General features: G+C 36.1%; 1 long non-coding RNA gene across 1 annotated transcript in view; it reads right to left on the bottom strand.

The window, feature by feature from the left end:
• LOC134739125 (uncharacterized) overlaps positions 1–26,907 on the bottom strand; it is a 542,148-nt gene that overhangs the window by 420,711 nt on the left and 94,530 nt on the right. The window lies entirely within an intron of this gene.

Here is a 26,907-nt window from a genome sequence, read left to right as displayed (position 1 = left end):
TAGAAACACACTAAACTACGCATAGTAGTGACACCATGAAGCAACCACATAAACAACTCTGCAAAATAATCAGCTACCATCATAATAACAGGATCAAATTCACACATATCAATAACATTACATGTAAATGGGCTAAATGCCCCAATTAAAAGACACAGTCAAGCTGAGTAAACAGTCTAGCCCCATGCATATGCTGTATTCAAGAGATGTGTGCAAAGATGCACATAGACTCAAAATAAAGGGATGGAGGAAAATTTACCAAGCAAATGGAAAACAGAAAAAAAGCAGGGGTTGCAATCCTAGTTTCTGTCAAACAGATTTCAAACCAACAAAGATCAAAAAAGACAAAGAAGGACATTACATAATGGGAAAGGGTTCAATTCAACAAGAAGAGCTAACTATTCTAAATATATATGCATCCAATACAGCAGCACTCAGATTTATAAAGCAAGTTCTTAAAGACATACAAAGAGACTTAGACTACCACACGGTAAGAGTGGAAGATTTCAAAACCCCACTATGAATATTAGACAGATAATCAAGACAGAAAATTAACAAAGACACTCAGGACATGAACTCAGCTCTGGATCAAGTGGACCTGATAGATATCTATAGAACTTTTCACCCAAAAACAATAGAATATACGTTCTTCTCATCACCATATGACACTTACTCTAAAATTGATCACATAATCAGAAGTAAAATACTCCTCAGCAAATGCAAAAGAAGTGAAATCATAACAAACAGTCTCTCAGACCACAGTGCAGTCAAATTAGAACTCAAGATAAAGAAATTCACTCAAAATCACAACACATGGAAATTAAACAACCTGCTCCTGAATGACTCTTGGGTAAATCATGAAGTTAAGGCAGAAATCGAGAAGTTATTTAAAACTAATGAGAACAGAGAGACAACGTACCAGAATATCTGGGATGCAGCTAAAGCAGTGTTAAGTGGGAAATGTAGAGCATTAAATGCCCACATGAACAAACTAGAAAAATATCAGGTTAGCAACCTAGCATCGCAAATAAAAGAACTAGAGAACAAAGAGGAAAAATCCTAAAGCTCCAGAAGACAAGAAATAACCAAGATCAGAGCTGATATGAGGAAGATAGAGACACAATAACCCTTCAAAAGATCAAGTCCAGGAGCTAGTTTTTCTGAAAAAAATTAACCAAATAAATAGAACACTAGCTACCCTAATAAAACAAAGTAACAACCTAAATAACAAAATCAGAAATGATAAGGAGGATATCACCATTGACCCCACAGAAACACAAGCAACCACTACAAAATACTATAAACACCTTTCTGCACATAAATGAGAAAATCTAGAAGAAATCAACAAATTCCTGGATATATATACCCTCACAAGACTGAAACAGGAAGAAATTGAGTTCCTGAATAGACAAACAATGAGTTCTGATATTGAGGCAGTAATAAATAGCCTACCAAACAACAACAACAACAACAACAACAAAGCCTGGACCAGACAGATTCGCAGATGAATTTTACTATAGCTACAAAGAAGAGCTGGTGCCATTTCTACTGAAACTATTCCAAAAAATTGAAAGAAGGGACTCTTCCCTAACTCATTCTATGAGGCCAGCATCACCTTGATAACAAAACCTGGCAGAGATACAACAAAAAAAGAAAACTTCAGGCCAATATCCTTGAAGAACATCGAAGCAAAAATCCTCAACAAAATACAGGCAAACTGAATCCTGCAGCACATCAAAAAGTGTATCCACCTCAGTCAAGTTGGCTTTATCCTTGGGATATAAGGTTGGTTCAACAAACACAAATTGGTAAATGTGATTCGCTACATAAACAGAACTGAAGACAAAAACCACACGATTTTCTCAATAGATGCAGAAAATGCCTTTGATGAAATTCAACATTGCTCAATTTTAAAACTTCTCAATAAGTAGCTATTGAAGGAACATACCTAAAAATAATAAGAGCCATTGGCCAGGTACAGTAGCTCATGCCTGTAATCCCAGCACTTTGGGAGGCCAAGAAGGGTGGATCACCTGAGGTCAGGAGTTTGAGACCAGTCTGGCCAGCATGGTAAAACCCCATCTCTACTAAAAATACAAAAATTAGTCAGGCGTGGTGGAGCATGCCTATGATCCCAACTACTCAGGAGGCTGAGGCAGGAGAATCAGTTGAACCTGGGATACAGAGGTTGCAGTGATCTGAGATCACACCACTGCCTTCCAGCTTGGGCAACAGAGTGAGACTCCATCTCAAAAAAATAATAATAAAATAGTAATTATAAGAGCCATATATGGCAAACACACAGCCAATATCATACTGAACAGGTAAAGGCTGGAAGCATTCCCCTTGGAAACTGGCAAAAAACAGGGTTGTCCTCTCTCACCATTCCTATTCAACATAGCATTGGAAGTTTTGGCCAGGGTAATCAGGCAAGAGACATAAATAAAGTACATTCAAATAGGAAGAGAAGAAGTCAAATTATCTTTGTTTCCAGATGGCATGATCCTATATCTGAAAAACCTCATCGTCTCAGCCCAAAGGCTTCTTAAGCTAATAAGCAACTTCAGGAAAATCAGGATAAAAAGTCAATGTGCAAAAATTGCTAGCATTTCTATTCACCAAAACAGACAAGCAGAAAGCCAAATCATGACTGAATTATCATTCACAATTGCTACAAAAAGAATAAAATATGTATAAATACAGCTAACAAGGGAAGTGAAGAACCTCCTCAAAAAGACCTACGAGCCACTGCTCAAAGAAATCAGATAGGACACAAACAAATGGAAAAACATTCCATGCTCATGTATAGGAAGAATCAATATGGTGAAAATGGCCATACTGCCTAAAGTTAAGGATAGATTTAATGCCATTCCCATTAAACGACCATTTACATTCTTCACAGAAGTAGAAAAAAACTATTTTAAAATTAATATGAAAACAAAAAAGAGCTCAAATAGCCAAGACAATCCTAAACAAAAAGAACAAAGCTGGAGGCATCATGCTACCCAACTTCAAACTATAATACAATGCTAAAGTAACCAAAACAGCATGGTACTGGTACAAGAAGAGACACAGAGACCAATGGAACCAAATAGAGAACTCAGAAATAAGACCACCCACCTAAAACTATCTTATCTTTGACAAACTTGACAAAAACAAGCAATGGGGAAAAGATTATACTTAATAAATGGTGCCAGGAGAACTGGCTAGCCACATGCAGAAAATTGAAATTGGACCCCTTCCTTACACCTTATACAAAAGTGAACTCAAGATGAATTAGAGACTTAAATGGAAAACCCAAAACAATAAAAACCCTAGAAAAAAAAATCTAGGCAATACCATTCAGGACATAGGCACAGGCAAAGATTTTGTGATGAAAATGCCAAAAGTAATTGCAACAAAAGCAAAAATTGACAAATATGATCTAATTAAACTAAAGAACTTCTGCACAGCAAAGGAAACTATCATCAAAGTGAACAGACAGCCTACAGAATGGGAGAAAATTTTTGCAATCTATCCATCTGACAAAGGTCTAATATCCAGAGACTATAAGGAACTTAAACAAATTTACAAAAAAAAAAATACAAACAACCCAACTAAAAACTGGGCAAAGGACATGAATAAACAATTCTCAAAAGAAGACATACATGCAGCCAACAAACATGAAAAAAGCTCAACATCACTAATCATTAGGGAAATGCAAATCAAAACCACAATGGTATGCCATCTCACACCTGTCAGAAGAGCTATTAGTAAAAAGTCAAAAAACAACAGGTGCTGGTGAGGTTGTGGAGAAAAATGAACACTTTTACACTGCTGGTGGGAGTGTAAATTAGTTCAGCCATTGTGGAAGATAGTGTGGTGATTCCTCAAAGACCTATAGGCAACAATACCATTTGACCCAGCAATCCCATTACTGGGTTTATACCCAAAGGAATATAAATTACTCCATTATAAAGTTACATGCACACGTATGTTCATTGCAGCATTATTCACAATTGCAAACACATGGAAACCACCTAAATGCCTATCAATGATAGATTGGATAAAGAAAATGTGGTACATATACACCATGGAATACTATGCAGACACAAAAAGAAATGAGATTATGTTATTTTCAGGGACATGGATGGAGTTGGAAGCCATTATCTTCAAAAAACTAATTCAGGAACAGAAAATCAAACACCACATGTTCTCACTTAAAAGTGGGGGCTGATTGATGAAAACACACAGACACATGACAGGGAACAACACACAGTGAGGCCTATCAGGGGGTGTGAGGGGAGAGAGACCATCAGGAAGAATAGCTAATGGAAGCTGGGCTTAAAATCTAGGTAATGGAATGATCTTTGCAGCAAACCACTATGGCACATGTTTACCTATGTAACAAACCTTGACATCTGGCATATGTACCGCTGAACTTAAAATAAGAATTGAAGAAATAAGAAAGCATGAGCAAAGCTTATGTGATATATAGGACATCATAAAGCAATCAAATATTTGAGTTTCAGTGCTCCAGAGGACAAGGAGAAAACAAAAGTGTAAGCAAACCTATTTAATTAAATAATAAATGAAAACTTCCCAAGTGTAGCAAGAGATTTGACTACCAAGATTGAGGAAGCTCAGAGATCCCAAAATAGACACAATTCAAAAAGGTCATCTCTAATGCATGTTACATTCAAACTGCCAGAAAACAAAGAGATAATTCTAAAAACAACAGGATAAAAATGTCTAGTCCCTTATAAAGGAACCACCATCAGAATAACAGTAGATTTCTCAGCAGAAACCTTACAGGCCAAGGGAGAATATGATGATATATTCAAAGTGCTGAAAGCAAAAACCTGGCAGCACAAGATACTATACCCAACAAAGTCAATCTTCATAAATGAAAGGAAAATAAAGTCTTCCTGAAACAAGCAAAAGCTGATGGAAGTCATCACCACTAAGTAGAATGGTCCTACAAGAAGTGCTTAAGGGAGTCCTATACCCAGAAGCAAAAGAATGGTATCTACCATCATGAAAACACATGAAAATATAAAACCTACTTGTAGAACAAACATACAAACAGAAAAGACTTAAATACTACCACTGCAGAAAACCACCAAATCACAATGATAAACAATATTAAACAAAGGAAAGAACAAAGAATATACAAAACAACAGGAAATCAATTAATAAAATGACATAAATAAGCCCTTACTTATTAATAATGAACTTAAATATATGTGGATTAAACTTTCCACTTGATATAGAATGGCCAAATGGATTTAAAAAAATGAGCCAACTATATGCTGCCCACAAGAAATTTATCCTGCCTATAAATACATATAAAGTGAAATATGGAAAAACATACTCCATGCAAATGGAAACCAAAAGAGAACAGAAGTAGCTATAGTTATATCAGATAATACAGGCTTTAAGACATAACAGTAAAAAGAGACAAATTTCATTATATAATGATAAAAGAAAATAATTCAGCAAGAAGATATAACAATTATAAACATATATGCACCCAATATCAGAGGACCTAGACATATAATACAAATATTATTAGAGATAGACCCCCAACACAATAATAGTAGAGGACTTCAGCATCCAATGCTTAGCATTCAACAGATAATTTAGACAGAAAATTAACAAAGAAATGTTGAGTTTAAATTGCACATTAGGGATAGGCACAGTGGTTCCCATCTGTAAACCCAGCACTTTGGGAGGCCAAGGCAGGTGGATCACTTGAGCCCAGAAGTTCACGACCATCCTGGGCAACATGGCAAAAACCCTTCTCTACCAAAAAAAAAAAAAAAGCAAAAATTGGCCACGTCTTGTGGCATATGCCTGTAGTTCCAGCTACTTGAGAGGCTGAGAAGGGAGCATCACTTGGGCCCAGGAGGTGGAGGTTGCAATGAACTGAGACTGTGCCACTGTACTACAGCCTGGGTCGCAGAGTAAGACTCTGCCTCAAAAAAAGAAAAATAGAAATTCAAATAAATTGCATATTAGACCACATGAACTTAATGGATATTTACAGGACATTTTATTCAACAGATACACAATACACATTCTTCTTGTATATTCAGTGCAGGGAACATTCTCCAAAGAGACCATATGTTAGGAGACAAAACAAATCTCAACTGGTGGTTTTTTTTTTTTTTTTTTTTTTTTTTTTTTTTTTGAGACAGAGTCTCACTCTATCACCCAGGCTAAAGTGCAGTGGTGTGATCTCAGCTCACTGCAGCCTCCATCTCCCAGGTTCAAGTGATTTTTATGCTTCAGCCTCCTGAGTAGCTGAGACTACTGGCATGCACCACAGTGCCTGGCTAAGTTTTGTATTTTTAGTAGAGTCAGGATTTCACCATGTTGGCCAAGCTGGTCTCAATCTCCTGGCCTCAAGCGATCCGCCTACCACAGCCTCCCAAAGTTCTGGGATTACAGGCATGAGCCACCATGTCAAGCCAAATCTCAACAAATTTTTAAAATTTAAAATAGTGTCAGGTATATTTTTAGACTACAATGGATAAAATATAAAATCAATGATAAGAGAAACTTTAGAAACTGTACAAACACACTGAAATTAAACAACATGCTCCTGAATGGCTACTGGGTCAAGAAAGAAATTTAGAAAGAAATTTTTTAAATTTCTTGAAACAAAAACCTAAACATACCCAAACCTACGGGATACAGATAAATCAGTACTATGAAGAAATTTTAATAATAAATGCCTACATCAAAAAAAGAGAAAGATTTCAAATGAAATTCTAGGATGCACCTCAGGAACTAGGAAAGCAATATACATTTTCTATATAATCAATATAATTTTTCTATAAAAATAAAAAACAGAAATATGTAAGAGAGAGAGATCCAAAACTAAATGAAATTAAAGGAGAACTAAAAGTGTAATAATTCCTTCAACCAATGCTTTTTGAGAAAAATATTAAAATAGCCAAGACAATAGAGGCTTTGATTAATAAGTCTATGGATAAACATACAGTCTTTTAAAGCATACCTAAAATAATTCAAAAATATCTAGTAAGCCACAAAAATACAATATATTCCAAAATTTTTGCATGATATAATCTTTTTGAAAATTAATAGTAAAAGGTAGTAACAAATTAACTAAACCAATATTACATAATTTAAAAAACTATTTTGAAAAACACTTCAGTGAAAGAAAAGTTGAAATTTTACAATTTATTTTTTAAAGTATATGATATATATCCAAACTCACGGAGTATATCTGAAGTCAATCTAAAAGGACAATTATTTATCTCAAACATTTATGTTACTGAGAAAGATATAAAGTTTGTAAAACGGTAAAATTAATCTGTTTAAAATGCAAAATAAATTTTAAAAAATCAAGAGGAAGAAATTCATAAATGTAAAAACAAAAGATTTCTTTGTAAAGATAATTACAGGAAAAATATTTTAAAACACAATTGATTCTTAAAACAAAGCAATAAAATAGGTCTCTTGATAAAGTTACAATGAAACACAGTTGATAAAATGATAATTGAGAATGCAGCAATAATCACAAACACAAGAATATAGAAGTATCAGGAAGTACTTTTCAAAGTTATACAGATAAATTTAAGAATCTATGTAAAATAGATGATTTCTCAAGAAATATCAATGACAAAATATTTACTCAGAAATAATAAAAAAGGATTTGAAGTGAAAATAAAATATTAATATTTTTATCAATTATTACACAATATATCAAGAAAGTTAAAAAATAGTACCAAAGATGTTTTCACAGTTCAATTCTTTAAAATCCTCAAATAACAGGTATTTTAAGTGCTATCCAAACAAGAGATAGAGAAAGCAAGCTTTAAAAAATATTTCTAAGAATCCAACAAAGAACAAGTAACAAAGTATGCAAAATAGTTAATGGAAAATTTAGACTTGCATTGTCTAATACGGTACTTGCTAGTGGCTATTTAAATTTAAATTTAAGATTCAATTTCGCAGTTGCACTGGTCACTTTTTTTTTCCCCCGCAGACAGAACCTCGCTCTGTCGCTGAGGCTGGAGTTCAGTGGCATGATGTTGGCTCACTGCAACCTCCAGCTCCCAGGTTCAAGCGATTCTCCTGCCTCAGCCTCCCGAGTAGCTAGGATTCCAGGCGACTGCCACCATGCCCGGCTAATTTTTGTATTTTTAGTAGAGACAGGGTTTCACCATGTTGGCCAGGCTGGTCTCGAACTCCTGACCTCAGGTGATCCTCCCGCCTTGGTCTCCCAAAGTGCTGGGATTACAGATGAGTCACCACATCTGGTCGCACTGGTCACATGTTAATTGCCTAATGGACACATATGGCTAGTAGCTGCTATATTAGACAGTGCAGAAATAGAACATTTTGACAGGTAGTTCTAGAAGAAATGCCCCAGTGAGTTTCTCTTCCTGGACACATCACTGAGGGTGGAAAAAATTGGGACAGCTTAATTGAATAAACCTGCTCCATTTACCTACTTCTGGGGATAAGGGACAGAGATACAGGGAGACATGGATTTATGGTCCCTCTAGAAACTCAAGAAGAGATAAGCAATCCATGTCACCACATACTTTCAAATACATTATATTTCCTTGGCACAATACTACACCCATCTTAAAGAGTGGCAACTGAGACTCATCAAGATTAACAACTTGTTTGAGTTCACTGTTCTGATAAATATTAATGCTGAATCTTAAATCCGTACCTTCCAAATACAAGCCTACCATACTCTTGACAATGTATCACCCAGTTCTTGCCCAACACAGGTGCTTTGATCTGTTGCTATAGTGCTGTGCCCATGTACCTGAAAGCTAATTTGTAATCCTCAAGGGCCTGCAAGCTCTAAGTGTTCTCAAGCATTCAGCTTGCAGATTTTCAGTAATTATTGGCTCTGGCTTATTTGCCAGACTTAATAAACATTACAACATTTAATATACACTATACAAACAGAAAGAGACAGAGGGGACAAATAAATGCTTTGTTTAAAAAAATGTAAAGTAGATTAGAGAACATAATTTTGATCCAGTTTTATATGGAAACAAATATATGGTTTGGAATAATAAAATACTGTGTGTGAAAGTATCTAACCCTGTCACTTACACATAGTAGGTACTCAATAAATGTTTGTGGTTGTGCACTGCTAGTAAACTGTAGAGAGCTGAAATGGCATTCACCACATTCTACAAATAAGCAATGGTCTGTTTTTCTTGGAAACTGGATATCTAAAGGTAGACCCTAAGAAGAAATCATGGAGTAAATATAAAGTAAATGTCATATTTATCACTCTAGTGAACTAATGTTTGTGGCATTAGGCAGGAATTAACGTTGGTGGAGCATTTGTGCTGATCCCCAAATGACCACAAACTGAACTGTAAAAATATATATATATATTCTCATCACATTTTGCTGCTGTTTATCTCAACGAGCAGCATCCACTCCTAAAACCACATAAATGGCAGCTCTGATGTTAGGGAGTAGAGATGACCTACAGAGTATCAAGCTCATTTAATAAATGTAATCCTATTCTCAGTGATGGTATTGATAGAGCTGCAGTACATACTACCTGGAAGCCCATATCTATAGAAGGACCAAGGAGAGGTTTTTTGCTTAGGTATCTGTGGCAGGCTCAGGAGTATAGTTAACTCTTTTTTAATGAAACTAACTGAATTATTGGAGTGGAGAAAGGGAAGGAGTTACATTAAAGTATTATTCTCCAAGAGTGATGAAGTCTATCATTCTGAGAAATTTGAAATTGCTCCTCCAAGGTCTTAGGCATGGCTCAGAAAATGTTAAACTGACAGTCACCTGCCAACAAGGTTGAAGAAGAGAGTATCCTAGATAAAGAGACCACTGAGAAGACTGACAGTTGCAAAATGAATGCCAAAATGAGAGCAAGAAGGAAGACAAAATGACCTGTTTAAGAGGCATTAGCAGTTTGATGAATTGATGTATTCATTCAATCAAAATCAAATATCTCCTACTGCAAAACTGTTCTCAGGAAGATGGCATGACAAAGAGAGGAAAATGAAATATAAACAAAAGCAAAACAAACAAAATGGTGCCTGTGTTTCAAGAAATCACGGATTGGAGTAAAGATATCAGCAAATAGTAAAACTATACTAACAACTTTCTTTCTTTTTTTTTTTTTTTTCGAGATGCGGTTTCACTCATCGCCCAGGCTGGAGTGCAATATCATGGTCTCAGCTCACTGCAACCTCCATCTCCCAGGTTCAATTGATTCTCTTGCCTCAGCCTCCTGAGTAGCTGGGATTACAGGTGCCCACCACCTGCTCAGCTAATTTTTTGTATTTTTAGTAGAGATGGGGTTTCATCATGTTGGCCAGACTGGTGTCGAACTCCTCAGGTGATCTACCCACCTTGGCCTCCCAAAGTGCTGGCATTACAGGCATGAGTGGCCACGTTTTGCCTACTAACAACATTTATTTGGTAAAATTGGTGATGAATAAAAAGAAACAAAATACAATAGTGAGGTTTCTAGGCCACATGATGAGAACTGACCAGGCAAAGGAGCAGGGTCTCTGTAGCAGTAGAAAAGAGATTTGCTTTTGTGGGCAAGCTTAAGGTACCAGAACAGTCATGGCTGCCAAGTGTATGATAAAAGGAAGAGACATAAACAGGTCGGATCTAAGAGACAAAATCAGCACAAAAAAAGCCAAAATTTATTTTTAGTTTAATTTTAACACAGCATATTGCATTTGAAGTACCAGGAAAAAGCACATATTCCTATCGGTGTCTAGGGGTGAGGAGGAAATATTTAGGGCATAATAAAAATACACAGTTCTGATGGTATGTATTGTGATCTGAGAGAAATTCTTAATTAACATCAAAAATTCTTTCAAAAAGTATGCAATAAAGATATCCAACTATGCCATTTTTGTGAATAAGAAAAGTTAAATGTTACGCATAGAAAGTAGGCACAGGTGGTGAATCCAGGCTGCAGTAGTTGCTGTACCACTTTCAATTATGATCATAGATGATGTGTTTATCCTTAATGGGCTCTTTTTTCCATTGGTGTGAAAGAAGTGCAACTCAGGGCACTTGCCATGCTCCTGTCGGTCATTGAAAACTTAAAATGTATATAAAATAAAGAAAGCAAACTCATTCACTTAGAAGCATGTTTTTAATTGAAAATAAGTATATTCTATGTGACAACCATTATACTTAGGCAACTGGATTTCAAAGATAAATAGGACACCATCCAAATCCTCAAAAGTCCAATAAAGAATAAAGACAAAACAATTATGTATGAGAAAACAAAATGACTTGTTAAAGAAATTTGCCTGTTTACACAATACTTTTGATTACTTGATCCTTACACCAATGCTAGGAGATAGCAATTTAGTAATAAATTTATTATTCGTATCTTGTTAAAACAAACGAGAAAACTGAGTCTTAGAGAGTTGTAGTGATTGGACTGTGGTTAGAATTTTGTAGGTGAAGACTCCAGGTTTTCTGACTGTGAATGATTGATTTTTTTCCACTTAAGTAATAATAGCCTTCCAAAAAAGAAATGGATTTCTCCTCTGTTATTGCAACAGTGAAGATACAAAACAAGACTCCATGTCTATAGAAAACCAAAATGTCAATTATGTCACTCAGTGATTCAGTAGATTATCTGGAAATGTTGTCCCCATGATGTCATTTATCTACATTGTTCACTAGTTTACTGTTTTGGCCAGATATTTTAGCATGGCCTCAACACAGACTTAGAGCCTAGCACAGCACACTGGTAAAATATTTTACCCAATGACTCAAAATGTCAATTACACGATTTGTCCAGATTGCATTGCTACCACCGACATATTTTTTAAATGAAAACTATCAGAAAAGGCAGAAATAACAGCATATTAATGAAGATCGTTAGTAAATGATAAAGATTAGGCTTTGGCCCCATCATATTTTCATCTTAATGATGGCAGAGAAGAGAGAAGGTAGTAAGAGGGTGGTACAGACAACTATGGAATCTGCACATCCCCTTCAGTTCCACAACTCACTGCTTACCTTGGAGGAAACCCAGATCTATGACATGCCAGTGACTCCTAGTGATAACATTTTTGTGTTGCAGGAGTGCTGCCAAAACTTGTCCTTGGAATTGACAACCTCAGGTAAAGAGATAATAAAACTGCTACTTATTGAGTGTCTACTGCATGTTAGGCTGTTTTACCCATTTAAAACATTGCAATATAAGTGTGCATTTTCATATATGGAACGCAGGGCTCAGGCAGGTTACATATTTTCTTCATGGTTGAATTTCAATTAACAGTAAAAAACTGTTTTTCTTAGATCTGGGCACCTTCTATAATGCTGATCGGCAAAATGCTTCTAAAGGGCTTAATTGAGAATGCTGGTCATGGAAAAGTCATGGGATGAAAGCGGACACTAAAGAGGCAGGAGCTATCTGAAACACTGAAAAAGAAACAACCTGGCATTATGAAACAGTATGAGTTTGGAATTTGGGATTAGATAGTGATACGTATTGGTATTTATAAACTCAAGTGTTTAAGAGATCATGTAAGACATATAGTTCAACTGCCCATGTAATACTTGAGTTTCCTCCATAAGGTCCCCACTAAGCTGATCCAGCTAAGTTTCTCTACTTTGAGCTTCCCTATTATTTGACACCATATCCTTTACCTCCTGTGTCATGCCTCACATTCTCTCAATCCTCCTGTACCCTATTCATTGCCCAGAAGGCAGCTGGGTGCAGGAGTAACCTAACCACATTGCTCAGCTGTTCAGTGTATACATTTCTTCTATAGGAGTTCTTGAAGACTACAACCAGAGATCTGCAAGAACACACTGGCAATCACTCATACACAAATATGGGAGGATGAGGGATTTAATACTTCATGTGGCAACTCTGATCATTGTGGCACGGGAGCTAGAACCATTCCTTGGGCAGAAAATTCTGAATTAAGTTAGACTTGACTGCATTGAAGAATCAAGTAGAATTTTGCCCCTGTTGCCAGCAGTGGCAAGCTTGACAACATACCCTCTTATTTGTTTTCTGTTTTCCTTTTCCATAGTTGTCCTTTTTCCACTCCTGTTCCCCTGAGTTTTTTCCTAAAGCAAACTACCTAGACACACCTTCTTCCTTGGCTCTACTTTCTGAGGACTGGTCACTTACAGGCCGGTAAAAAGAGAGATCCTAAGCCAAAAGAATACAGCTAGAGGCATCACGCTACCTGACTTCGAACTATACTACAAGGCTACAGTAACCAAAACAGCATGGTACCGGTACCAAAACAGAGATATAGATCAATGGAACAGAACACAGCCCTCAGAAATAATGCAGCATATCTACAACTATCTGATCTTTGACAAACCTGAGAAAAACAAGAAATGGGGAAAGGATTCCCTATTTAATAAATGGTGCTGGGAAAACTGGCTAGCCATATGTAGAAAGCTGAAACTGGATCCCTTCCTTACACCTTATACAAAAATTAATTCAAGATGGATTAAAGACTTAAACCTTAGACCTAAAACCATAAAAACCCTAGAAGAAAACCTAGGCATTACCATTCAGGACATAGGCATGGGCAAAGACTTCATGTCTAAAACACCAAAAGCAATGGCAACAAAAGCCAAAATTGACAAATGGGATCTAATTAAACTCAAGAGCTTCTGCACAGCAAAAGAAACTACCATCAGAGTCAACAGGCAACCTACAAAATGGGAGAAAATTTTTGCAACCTACTCATCTGACAAAGGGCTAATATCCAGAATCTACAATGAACTCAAGCAAATTTACAAGAAAAAAATGAACAACCCCATCAACAAGTGGGCGAAGGATATGAATAGACACTTCTCAAAAGAAGACATTTATGCAGCCAAAAGACACACGAAAAAATGCTCATCATCACTGACCATCAGAGAAATGCAAATCAAAACCACAATGAGATACCATCTCACACCAGTTAGAATGGCAATCATTAAAAAGTCAGGAAACAACAGGCGCTGGAGAGGATGTGGAGAAATAGGAACACTTTTACACTGTTGATGGGACTGTAAACTAGTTCATCCATTGTGTAAGTCAGTGTGGCAATTCCTCAGGGATCTAGAACTAGAAATACCATTTGACCCAGCCATCCCATTGCTGGGTATATACCCAAAGGATTATAAATCATGCTGCTATAAAGACACATGCACACGTATGTTTATTGCTGCACTAGTCACAATAGCAAAGACTTGGAATCAACCCAAATGTCCAACAATGATAGACTGGATTAAGAAAATGTGGCACATATACACCATGGAATACTCTGCAGCCATAAAAAATGATGAGTTCATGTCCTTTGTAGGGACATGGATGAAACTGGAAATCATCATTCTCAGTAAACTATCGCAAGGACAAAAAACCAAACACCGCATGTTCTCACTCATAGATGGGAATTGAACAATGAGAACACATGGACACAGGAAGGGGAATATCACACTCTGGGGACTGTTGTGGGGTGGGGGGAGTGGGGAGGGATAGCATTAGGAGATATACCTAATGCTAAATGACAAGTTAATGGGTGCAGCACACCAGCATGACACATGTATACATATGTAACTAACCTGCACATTGTGCACATGTACCCTAAAACTTAAAGTATAATAATAAAAAAAAAAAGAGAGAGATCCTTTCCAATCCTGACCTAATATGCAGTGTGGCCTCAAGGTTTTTTTGTCCTCATCTTCTTGTGTTTTATTAATTTCCATATACCTAGCACCCAACACAGACTTCAATCCCATAAAAAGGAATCACAATATCTAATCAATGGGTATATAGATGAATAAATGGTTGAAATAAGTGTGGTCAAGGTAAATGTAATTAGAATTAAAGTGCTTTCTAAGGTTGAAGAAAATTTTGCCCAACTAGTTAAAGGCAAAACTAGTTACAGACAAAGTAGGAAACATCAAGAGACTTAGGATTTATCCATTCCTCATCATGATAGTTTAGGACTCCAGTAACCTAATCCTAGCATAAAGTCATTGAAACTGTATTATTGGTCATAAGAATACTAATTTTTAACTATTCTATGTTTACATTTCAGAGCCATAGTTTAAAAATATAACTCAAAGCCAAGCATGGGCTGAGGCAGGCAGATCACTAGGTCAAGAGTTCAAGACCATCGTAGCCAAGATGATGAAACCCCGTCTCTACTAAAAATACAAAAATTAGCTGGGCATGGTGGTGGGAGCCTGTAGTCCCAGCTACTCAGGAGGCTGAGGCAGGAGAATCGCTTGAACCTGGGAGGCGGAGGTTGCAGTGAGCCAAGATCGTGCCACTGCACTCCAGCCTGGGCAACAGAGCGAGACTCCATCTCAAAAAAAAAAAAAACATATATATGTATGTGTGTGTGTGTGGGTGTGTGTGTGTGTATGTGTGTGTGTTTGTGTGCGTGTGTATAGAGAGAGAGAGAAAAAAAAAAGAGAGAGAGAAAGAGACTCAAAGACTGCCATAATAAAATCCTTAGAGTAGTTGTCTGAGGTTACACAAGCTGCTATGAGAAACAGAAAAGTGAAAATAGAAATATTAGAAGACTATGAGGTAAGGTAGAATTCACATATTAACATACATGGCAATTTGTTTCTACTTGAGGAAGGCAATTTCTGGTCTTGGATGCACATATGTTCATGCATGCACTAACCTTCTTGAGACGTGGAGCAGTATTAGGAAAAAATATCTAAGCCTTGCACTTGGATATGTGCCAAAGAGGAAATATCCCTTTACTATTATGCTAAGCACATCTACCAACTGGAAGGCAATTACAAAAAAAAAAAGTGTGTATGGGGAGGAGATATATTTAAGATCCTATACTTAAGAAGAAAGGATTGGCTAGACTTTTGAGTCAAAATACATGGTTTTAGTAGCTTAGTAGCTGTGTGCTTTGGTATTGATAAAATTCTTGGTCTACTTGTCTTACTGGGTTGATGATAGTATCAGATAAATAAGTAAGGAAATCTTAATTGCACAGTATCATATATATTTAAAGTATTATGGATAATGTAAGTCCCTCTAGATTAGGCACTATGCCTGATGTTTGTATTTTCCAAAGCACCTGGAGTGAACTACTACAGAAATGAAGCTTTTTCAACTGAGTGCTCAGAAGATTAAGAAAATAATTCAAAGGCTGAAGGGCCTGACCTACAGGGCAAGATTAAATGAGAATATGTACTTCATCATTCTGTTAGGCAATGCCTAATGGAGGGTCAGGACTGTAAACATATATTTCAAAGAGGTAAACGCAAAGATGGAGAATTATTTCATTTGATACAAAAATAAATAAGTGAGAACATTGAGAATGAAATTAAAAAGGATCTGGGTACCAAAAATGATCAAAATTATCTTATTTGGAATCTTTCAAGCTACCACAAAACAACTTAGATTTTTTATCTTTATTTTATCGTTGAGGTGGTCTCCAGAGACAAACATATACTTTTTGATGACATACTTTTCCTCCCACGTTAGATAGAAACTCATCCTGAATTATTATCTTTTTAATTCAAAATATCATGCGAGAAAAATAATCACAAAATATATTGTTTTTTCCAAAATGTCAATTTTTTTTTACCACTTGCTTTTTTTTTCTTCTTACCCACCATAAACTTCCTATTTCACAATTTCCTTGAGGAATGCTTCTGTGAGTGTACAAGAGGAACTAATTGAAAAAGATCAGATTTAATAGAATTTAAACTAACTGAAGGGAGAGATAACTTCAGTCACAGTAGTATCAGGGGAAATGAGACAAGACCAAGGGAGATTCTGAAAACTAAACTACTACAAACGCACTGTAAATTCTGCAAAGGCAGGTGTCTGTTCATATTTAACTTGAAAGAAGATAGAAGTGAGTCAATATAATATGATAATTTTTTTAATCCAGAGAAGCACTTATTAGTAATTTTTCTGGCAAAGATATTTGATTCAAAGGAGAAAAGAGTATATTATCTCCTTTCTGAAAACAGCAAGATTCTGTTTACTTCAGACTCAATAAGAAATTGGCATTTTACCAAAATGAGACTATAGCTTAACTGTTCTTTTTCAAAGAATAACCCATAAGCAAAAATGTGGTATTTGAGGAAGTCTGTCTTTAGAATGGCTTTGAACATACATTAGTTGGTCTTGAGCCCTATACTTCTTTTCTCACATTTCTGGGAGTCGCTTACTGGCATTCGCCTGAGGCCTGATCTCACTGGGCGGGTACTGCCGATAATAATAAATGATGATAGGGCCATGCTTTGCAGCTTAAAGCAGTCCCGTTTGTATTCAATTTCTCCACTATCCTAGAAATTTAGATAACTAAGGCAGAGTTTCCTTTTTCTCCTACTTTCCCCATTACCAAAAAGTTCTTACGCTCTGGTTCTTTTGATCCTGGCATCTTCATTGCCATCAAAATTAGTTATTCTGTGACTTTTGTCATCTTGGAACTGTCTAGGAATATCATGTTTAATTACCACTTTGCCAAGCTGTGAGTCCTTGCATCAGTCACCCACCCTCTTTGATTCTATTTCCTCATCTGTTTAATCAGACAAGATGATCTCGAACCTTCTATCACGTGACCCCAAATCTATGTTTCTCAACCCCAGCACTACTGACATTTTGAGCAAAATAACTCATTGTTGTGAGGAGCTGTCCTGTGTGTAATAGAATATTTAGCAGCACCTCTGACCTCTATACAAGATACCAGTAGTAAATAACACCCCTTCTTAGTTATGACAATCAAAGATGTCTCTAGACATTGCTGAATATTCCCTGGGTAGGGCAAAATCACCCACAGTGGTGAACCATCATTCTAGACCCATATCAAGAAGATTGTTTCTTTTTACAAAATACTAAGGTAGGTGCCATGCAGTTGTCTAAAAAAATTTTTTTAAGCATAAACTATCCTAAAATATAAATCTCATATTCAGTAGAATTCCACTGTCTCCCTTACCATTCCCACAAAATTGCATGTTCTTTTTCTTCTCTTTCTGCCCTGTTTAAATGCTGGTTCTGCACCACCAGATGTGGTCTGATCAAGGGTCTCCTGACAGTGTGCCTCTGACCCATGCAATCTACCACAGCTGGTGCTGCTTGCTACGTTCAGTTACATCACTTTTTCTGTTGTCGCAAGTGGGTCTGTTTCAGTCTCAGTCTTTGTGACATCTGGTTGTTCTCTCCTTTCTAAAATCCTGTTTGCACAGCCATTTCCTCCCACCCTGTTCCCACAAGAGAAAGAGGCTCACAGTTTCCTTTTTGTGGTTGACCCTATTGTGAGAACTGGTGACTGTTTTGGGGGGAGCCGTATCAATGAACAACTGTTTCTTCATGTGGGCTTGTCTGAGAGCAACTACAGTGTTGTCTTCTCTCAGTGTGCAGGTCTCTGCACTGGGCTAGTTAAAGAAGTTGTAGGAATAATAATCAATTTATAAGCATTCTGATGCAATGAAATTAGTATTTGAAAATTTATGTTTTGTATTTATACAATTTTTGATAGTATAATTCAAGGCAAGTTATTTGATGCAAAATTGTAAAAAAAAAATCATTATTATTATTTTTTGAGTTGGATTCTCACTCACTCTGTTGCCAAGGCTAGAGTGCAGTGGCACAGTCTCAGCTTACTGCAACCTCCACTTCCTGGGTTCAAGTGATTCTCCTGCCTCAGCCTCCTGAGTAGCTGGGATTACAAGCATGTGCCACCACAACCAGCTAATTTTTATATTTTCAGTAGAGACGGGTTTCACCATGTTGGCCAGGCTGGTCTTGAACTCCTGACCTCAAGTGATCCGCCTGCCTCAGCCTCCAAAATTGCTGGGATTATAGGCGTGAGCCAACATGCCCAGCCAAAAATTATTTACAACCATTTATTTTATATTTTTAAATAATAACCACATATTGATTAGAAGGGTGTTGATGTATGTTAAAAATACAACAGAAATTTTTGATTCTATTTTGTCAATAATGCTAACCTTTTGGACTTTAAAAATAATTTCCTCATTTCTTATGGCTGCATAGTATTCCATGGTGTAGATGTGCCACATTTTCTTAATCCAGTCTATCATTGTTGGACATTTGGGTTGGTTCCAAGTCTTTGCTATTGTGAATAATGCAGCAATAAACATACGTGTGCATGTGTCTTTATAGCAGCATGATTTATAGTCCTTTGGGTATATACCCAGTAATGGGATGGCTGGGTCGAATGGAATTTCTAGTTCTAGATCCCTGAGGAATCGCCACACTGACTTCCACAAGGGTTGAACTAGTTTACAGTCCCACCAACAGTGTAAAAGTGTTCCTATTTCTCCACATCCTCTCCAGCACCTGTTGTTGAGTTCATGTCCTTTGTAGGGACATGGATGAAATTGGAAATCATCATTCTCAGTAAACTATCGCAAGAACAAAAAACCAAACACCGCATATTCTCACTCATAGGTGGGAATTGAACAATGAGAACACATGGACACAGGAAGGGGAACATCACACTTCAGGGACTGTTGTGGGTTGGGGGGAGGGGGGAGGGATAACATTGGGAGATATACCTAATGCTAGATGACGAGTTGGTGGGTGCAGTGCACCAGCATGGCACATGTATACATATGTAACTTACTGCACATTGGGCACATGTACCATAAAACCTAAAGTATAATAATAATAATAATAATAATTACAATAAAAGAAAAAAAAAATAATAATTTCCTTTGCAGGACATTGTTAGAGGGACTGTTTAATTTGTATTGCTGGACGGGGGGATACAAATTTATAATTTGCGTTATAAAAATAGTCTCTGGAAACTTGATCTGCATATATTTATTCAAAATGACAATCAGGTCATGAGGTATTACTTACAGGCAAAAGAGATTTCTGCCACTTAGAGATTTGGTAATTTGCGCAATCTCTGACGTGAAATAATACTTTCACTCCTAATGCCTTCATTCCTCTAACACTTCTGCTTCCAGTAGTAAATATTAATGAGAAAAAGTGTTGTGACCAGTAAGCAGACTTGTGCCTCTTAGCACAATTATTGGTTTTAATAACTTCGGAATTAAGAGCCTGTTTATTTTATGGAACCTGCTCAAAGACAAAACTAAGTAGGACTAGACTGTTACATCATTTTCACTGGGACACAGCCCAGTCCAAGGAGGACATCTTTTCATTACTGAGCACAAGACAGGATTCTCAGTCTGAACTATATGAAGCAGAAGTCTGAATCTGGCCACTTATGTCTTTTCTTAATTCCTCAATCCTGTATGCAAAGAACTACCCTCAAGTAATGCATAACCCAAGGACAAAAAGGGAAAAAACACAGGAGGAAACACAGTGAAAAATTGAGCAATATATGTCTGCAACTAGGCCACATTCATCTAAATTAAATGATCCAGGCAACTAGAAATGGTTATCATGAAGAAGACAGCCTTAAATAGGATTCATTTTTTTCAAAGATCATAGAATGACACTATTCTTAAAATCTCATGAACTAATGTTTTTTTCATCCTTGTGAAAGGGCTTTCACAATGAGAAATTCTTTGTGTATTATCCCATGGCTGCTTTTAAATCACTTTTTGAAAAAAAAATTATTGAAATATAATACACCTATCATATAATTCATACATTTAGAGTATAGAATTAAATGCTTTTTGGCATATTACATCATTAAAATTTTACATGGTGCTAAAATATATGTAACAAAACTTGCAATTCTAACCACTTTTAAGTACGCAATTCAAAGGTATTAATTATATTCACAATGTTGTGCAATCATCACTTCTAACTTTTTTTTTTTTTTTTTTTTGAGACAGAGGCTCCCTCTGTGCTCAGTCTGGAGTACAGTGGCGCAATCTCGGCTCACTGCAACCTCTGCCTCCCAGGTTCAAGCGATTCTCATGCCTCAGCCTCCCAGTAGTTGAGACTACAGGCACACACTACTACACCTGGCTAATTTTTGTATTTTTAGTAGAGATGGGGTTTCGCCATGTTGGTCAGGCTGATCTCGAACTCCTGATCTCAAGTGATCTGCCCACCTTGGCCTTTCAAAGTGTTGGGATTACAGGTGTGAACCACACTCCTGGCCATTTCTATTTCTAAAACTTTTCATCACATCATGTAGAAACTCTGTAACCATTATGCAAACATTCTGCATTCTCTCTCCCCCCAGTTTACCCTGATAGCCTCTAGTCTACTTTCTGTCTGTATCAATTTGCCTATTTAACTATTTCATGTAAGTGGAATCATATAATGTTTTTTTTTGTGTGTCTGGCTTATTTTTTGCGGCAGAATGTTTTCAAGGTCCTTCCATGTTGCAGCATATATCAGAGTTTCTTATCTTTTTAAGGCAGAATCATATTCCATTATATGTATATTGTACATTTTGTTTATCCATTCATCTGTTAATGGTCATTTGAGTTGTTTCCACCTTTAGCTATTGTAATAATGCTGCAATGAATATTGATGTCTAAATATCTGTTGAAATCCCTGCTTTCTATTTCTTTGGTTATATACCCAGGAATGGAATTGCTGGTTCATATGGCAATTCCATGTTTAGTTTTCTGAGGAACTGCCAGACTAACTTCCATGGTGGTTGCATCATTTGACTTTTCCACCAGCAATGTATGAAGGTTCCAATATCTCCATATCCTTGCCAACATTTCTTGCTATTATTATTTTTTAGATTATCCTGGTAGATTTGAAAAAGTATATCGTGGTTTTGATTTGCATTTCTCTGACAATTGGTAATGCTAAGCATTTTCTTATGTGCTTATTGTTCATTTGCATATACTCTGGAAAAATGTCTATTTAAGTTATTTAACCGTTTTAAAATCAGTCTGTAGATTTGTTGTTGACTTGTAGGAGTTCCTTCTGTGTTTTTGATACTAACTCCTTGTCACATATATGATTTTCAAATATTTTCTCCCCTTCTGTAGGTAGTCTTTTCACATATTCTTTTTTTAAAAAATTATTTCAACAGCTTTTGGGATACAAATTGTTTTTTCTTACATGGATGAATTATACAGTGCTGCATTCGGAGGCTTTAGTGTACTGAGTAGCGTACATTGTACGTAACATGTAGATTTTTATCCCTAGCCCCCCACCACCCTCCCTTTTCTGAGTTTCTAAAGTCCATTATATCACTCTGTATGTCTTTGCTTACTCATAGCTTAGCTCTGACTTGTAAGTGAGGACATACAGTTTTTGGTTTTCCACTCCTGTGTTACTTTGCTTAGAATAATGGCTCCATCCACGTTGATGAAAAATACATTATTTTGTTCATTTTAATGGCTGAGTAGTATTCCATGGTGTATATATATCACATTTTCTTCGTCCACTCATTAGTCAGTGGGCACTTAGGTTGGTTCCACATCTTTGCAATTGTCAATTGTGTGCTATAAACTTATGTGACTTAATATTTTCTTCATAGCGTACTTTGATACACAAAAGTTTTCAATATCTGTGAGGCCCAATTTACATATTTTTCTATTAAATAACTGTCAGTGAAGCAGAGTTAAGTAAAAAATGGCATTGGAAATTCTATTTTCTTCACTTTTGAGCAATATTATTTGAGGTTACTGTTCCATGTGCTTATCAAAAAACTTAAGGCCTGTGTTAAAATAACTCATGGAAATGTCAGGCGGCTTCCCAACCAAGTAGTCATTCTTATACTTATTTTTTGTTCAACAAATTTAGTTATGTATAACAAGGGCTTAACACTGCATTAGGCATTGAAGGAAAACAAGAAATGGAGAGAGAAAAAGTACATAAGGTTTCAATGTACCTTGAGGGAGCCCACAGAAGAGCAGGAGAAAGATGGGAGTCAGGGGAACGGAGTGTGTTGTGGCCCAAATACTACAGATTTCTAGAGTTCTTACTGACATTTAGTCCATCTTCTTGGGTAATTGTTTCTCTGTTTACTGTGTGCTTCTAGGACAATGTTCAGAAATTTTAAATGATTTTTTTTATGATTTTCACCAATTAAATCACTGTTATACTAGGGCAAGGGCCTGCCGAGTTCCTCATGCCTCCATTCTAGGAGCCCCACCCCACTGTTGGTTGTTTCTAATATGCAGCCAAGTAAAATCGTCCTGCCTGTCATCATCTCTTAATTTCACACTCCTGATTTATTTCACCTCTCCTTCCCTTATTGAGGCTCTACGTAGCATAGTCTTGAATTCAGTAGACGCTCATTCCTAGAGGCTTCCTATCTTGGCCATATTGCTCCCAACTTCTCCACTTCTACTTCACTTACTATTTGGATTTTGTTTTTCCCAGTTCCTCCACACCCTTCTTAAACTTATTTTTGACTCCCTAATTTACCCATAAGGGTAATGTAATGATATCTACTTTCATTATTCACAACTTAAATATATCATCATGTACCCTGTCAAATAAGTCCCAAATCAGTTTTGTAAGATGAGCATCTTTCTCTTATCCAGAAGGGTTATAACTAAGGGTTTTAAATCCTTGAGTGAAGAAGAATATCAGCCTAACTGCATAACAGTTAACTTGGCCTTCTAGTTGGTAATAATTTATCACCAATCTAAAGGTGTTAGCTTTTTTTTTGAAAATAGACATGTTTTTTAGTAATTTTCCTTGTCTAACATTTTATGTCCAGTATCTTTAGAAAATATTTGTCAGTTATGCTATGGTTTAAAATTTTCTATCAGGTAGAAACATTCTTATGATTTGAATAAACCTAATAACAATGTTCACATAATAATTAACCTTCACAACAGCTCTATAAATCATATATTGTGCATGTTTTCTGATTAGGAAATTTAACTCTAGATCACTACCAAATTCTGCATATTGGTGGCAGAAATCTGTCTGAAGTCTCTCTGTATTCAAAGCCTGTACTCTTAACAACGGTATTCTAAAGTGGCTGTTATGAAAACGCACTTGCCTTCAATATTATCATACATTTACAAAATAGAGAATAAAGCCCATGTGCAAAGGCTCAGAGGGATAGGAAACAATCTGCATTATAGCAAATTGCTGATAAACCAAAACCAAGCAGTTTATAAGGTTGCTTGACATCAGACTCCTTCCTCAGAGACACTAGATATTACTGCCCGTCTATGGAAACAAATTATTTTGGAAAATGTGATCATATGACCACAATCAAGCAATGAATTAATTAAACAATGTGTACCACAAGGCACTATCTCTACTCTTACTATTATCCTCAGCCCCTGCCCTCTTCATCTGGTAAGATATACTCTCTTCACATCTCACTTAAGACTCTCTCTCCAACAAGTCAGCTGTTCTGCTCCAGGTTTTCTTCACCGTATTCACCTTTATGGTACTTGTCACATGACACTAGATTAGCTGTTTATTATTTTCATGCCTTTGCCTGACTGTGAGCTCTGCTAGGAAAATCCCTGAAAATTAGCATGTCACATTATAGGCATTCAATACAGAAAACTTCTTCAATAAACACATGAATAAAAATATCTCCTCATGTTATTAACTGTTGAAGACAACTGCTATCTCTCCTTTCATGAGGTATAGAAACACTTGCAACTTATTCTCCTTTAGCCTTATTTTTCTTGTAAGTTTTCTTCTTCCCGTCCCATGCTTCTATATCTGAGTAGCGAAGTTATTTGGCTTTATTTTGTCAAGTGTCCCTTTCTACTTAAACATAATGAAGAATGGAAACATTACAGACTTTGATTAGACTGTCTAGCTCAGCAGACTTTATCACCCAAAATATAAATTTAATTTTTTAATGATAAATGTGGACTCTTTCCTCTCTTATACTTACTGTATATCCATTTGATTTTTTAAATAATTAGATTCTTAAATCTAATTTCTTTTCTCTTTTTATCTTATTAGTTAGTAAGTACTCATCATTTTTTTAGTCCAATAAACATTTATAAATGGCCATCATATGAAAAGTACTTTGGTTGGTGATGCTGGTGATAAAAAAGATAAACAGTATATACATTTGTTCTCCTGGGTCTTATTATCATAGGGGAACCAGAGAAGCATAAATAACACACAAACACACACGCAGAGCAAGCTGATACAAACTTTCTGAAAGATGGTCTTCTGTAAAAGGAGAGGTCCTGTACTCTAACATCAATCATGCAATCTCTGACTCCTGATTCCATGCACAATGTATGTTAGGAGAAATATATGATTCTTAGCTCCAGGTGGATGTGTCCTGAAAATATCATGACTCCAATGAAGGGAAGTGAAAGTCATTAGGCATGAAATGTTTACAAAAAAGAAGAGTGATGGATTTGATACTATGTTTTGGAGAGTGGAGAAGGGAAGGCACTCTCCTTTTTTGACATAAAATTTCATATACCTTCCTTTGTATAGGTAACTGCATTTCCTCGACCAGCTATTAGGAGAGCATTTTAAAAAGAATAATAATATCTGTATGCTTCTGACAAAATATACATAAATCTATACTTTACTTCCTGCTTTAGACTTATTTATTTCATGTTAAATTTCTCTGTTGCTTCAATTAACCCATGCTTTCATTTGGCTTTCAACCTAAATATTATTTGGACTTGGGTGAATTTAGCAATGATGCCAAGCTTTAATTTAGCTCATTTCCCTAATAATCCACTCCTCCACTCTTCTGGGATCATACAGCAGAGCACCTATAAAGACAGGTTTCCCAGCTTTACTTGCAGGATTCAGAGTAAGTCTTCTGCTTCAAGCTTTGGAAATATTAAAACCAGCCTGAGTCATTTCTTTAATATACACAGAATATTCAAAAACAGTTCTCAACTGAAATTTCTATTCAATGTAAATTGAGTCTTTCAACACTGAAACAAAACAGAACTAACTTTGAATGTTAAAGGCAGAAACCATCTTTCTACTGCTCTTGGTTTTCTTGGTTATCAGTTTAGTATTTTGAAGTTATATACAGCTTGTTACTCAGAATCAGAGCCTTATTATTTTTTGTTATTTTTTCCTTCCTAAAGCAGATCTCAAGTTTCATTTTCTTCTTTTGACATTTAAAGTCATAGTCCTTTCATTCAGCTTAATTGTCCTGATAAATCCTAAAAGTGTTAGGAGAGTTTATTTTCCATGACATGGGAATTCTTAATAGATCCGACTTTCTTAAGAATTATTACATCTTCGGCTTTGAGCTTCTTACTTTTCATTTCAGATTCACTCCCATTAGACTAATAACTAAATAATTTGTTTTTTGCCATTGTTAAAAATCCAAAATTGGGCTTCTATGGACAATCTCGGAGTTGAATATTGTTATCAGCAAATATTTAGCTGTATCTTGTATCTTCTTGGCTTAGAAAGTCCTAAGGTGGTATTTCACTCTAAAAAAATACTCCTTAATGCATATGTTGCATTCCCGTTTTTTATTTAATTGGGAATAAGTAGAATCCATCATCCAATGTTTTTTATGACTTCTAAGTTTTTGTTTCAGACATATTTTGATCTATAATGTAAATAGAAGAATAATTTCACAGAAGATTGTAGCTTCCATTGGGTTAAGGAGAATCTAGATCCATCAAAGGCATACATAATTAATGGAAAAGAAATCTTCCCATGTATATTTCAAGAAAACTACTAGAAAAGTAAAACAGATGCTTAAAATTGATCATTATTTCATTTCTTCCCCACTCTGCCTCAAGTACAGGTTTCATTGTGTTGCTCATGCTTTAACCCAGAAATAGTAAACTTACCAATTTATGTGCATTTCCCAAATCTGTGGATTTTGCTAGACTGTCATATTATCACTATAATTAACCTCAGCCCCAGGTGACAAAGAGTTAGTAGAGATAAAGAAAATTCACCCTCACACCAAATGGGTTATCCCTCATCCTTGAATCTTTGGTATTATCTATAGGGAATGCAATTTATAATGTGAATCCCCAGTTCTTCTCTTAAACAAAGCATAATAGCAAATAGCTATTTTAAAAAATATATTGCAGACTGGTTATCAACCTTTTAAAGGAATCCTTCGA

Source organism: Pongo pygmaeus, chromosome 2 (assembly GCF_028885625.2).
Source record: "Pongo pygmaeus isolate AG05252 chromosome 2, NHGRI_mPonPyg2-v2.0_pri, whole genome shotgun sequence".
In the NCBI taxonomy this organism is placed as follows: domain Eukaryota; kingdom Metazoa; phylum Chordata; class Mammalia; order Primates; family Hominidae; genus Pongo; species Pongo pygmaeus.
This window is presented reverse-complemented; position numbering and strand designations above follow the sequence as displayed.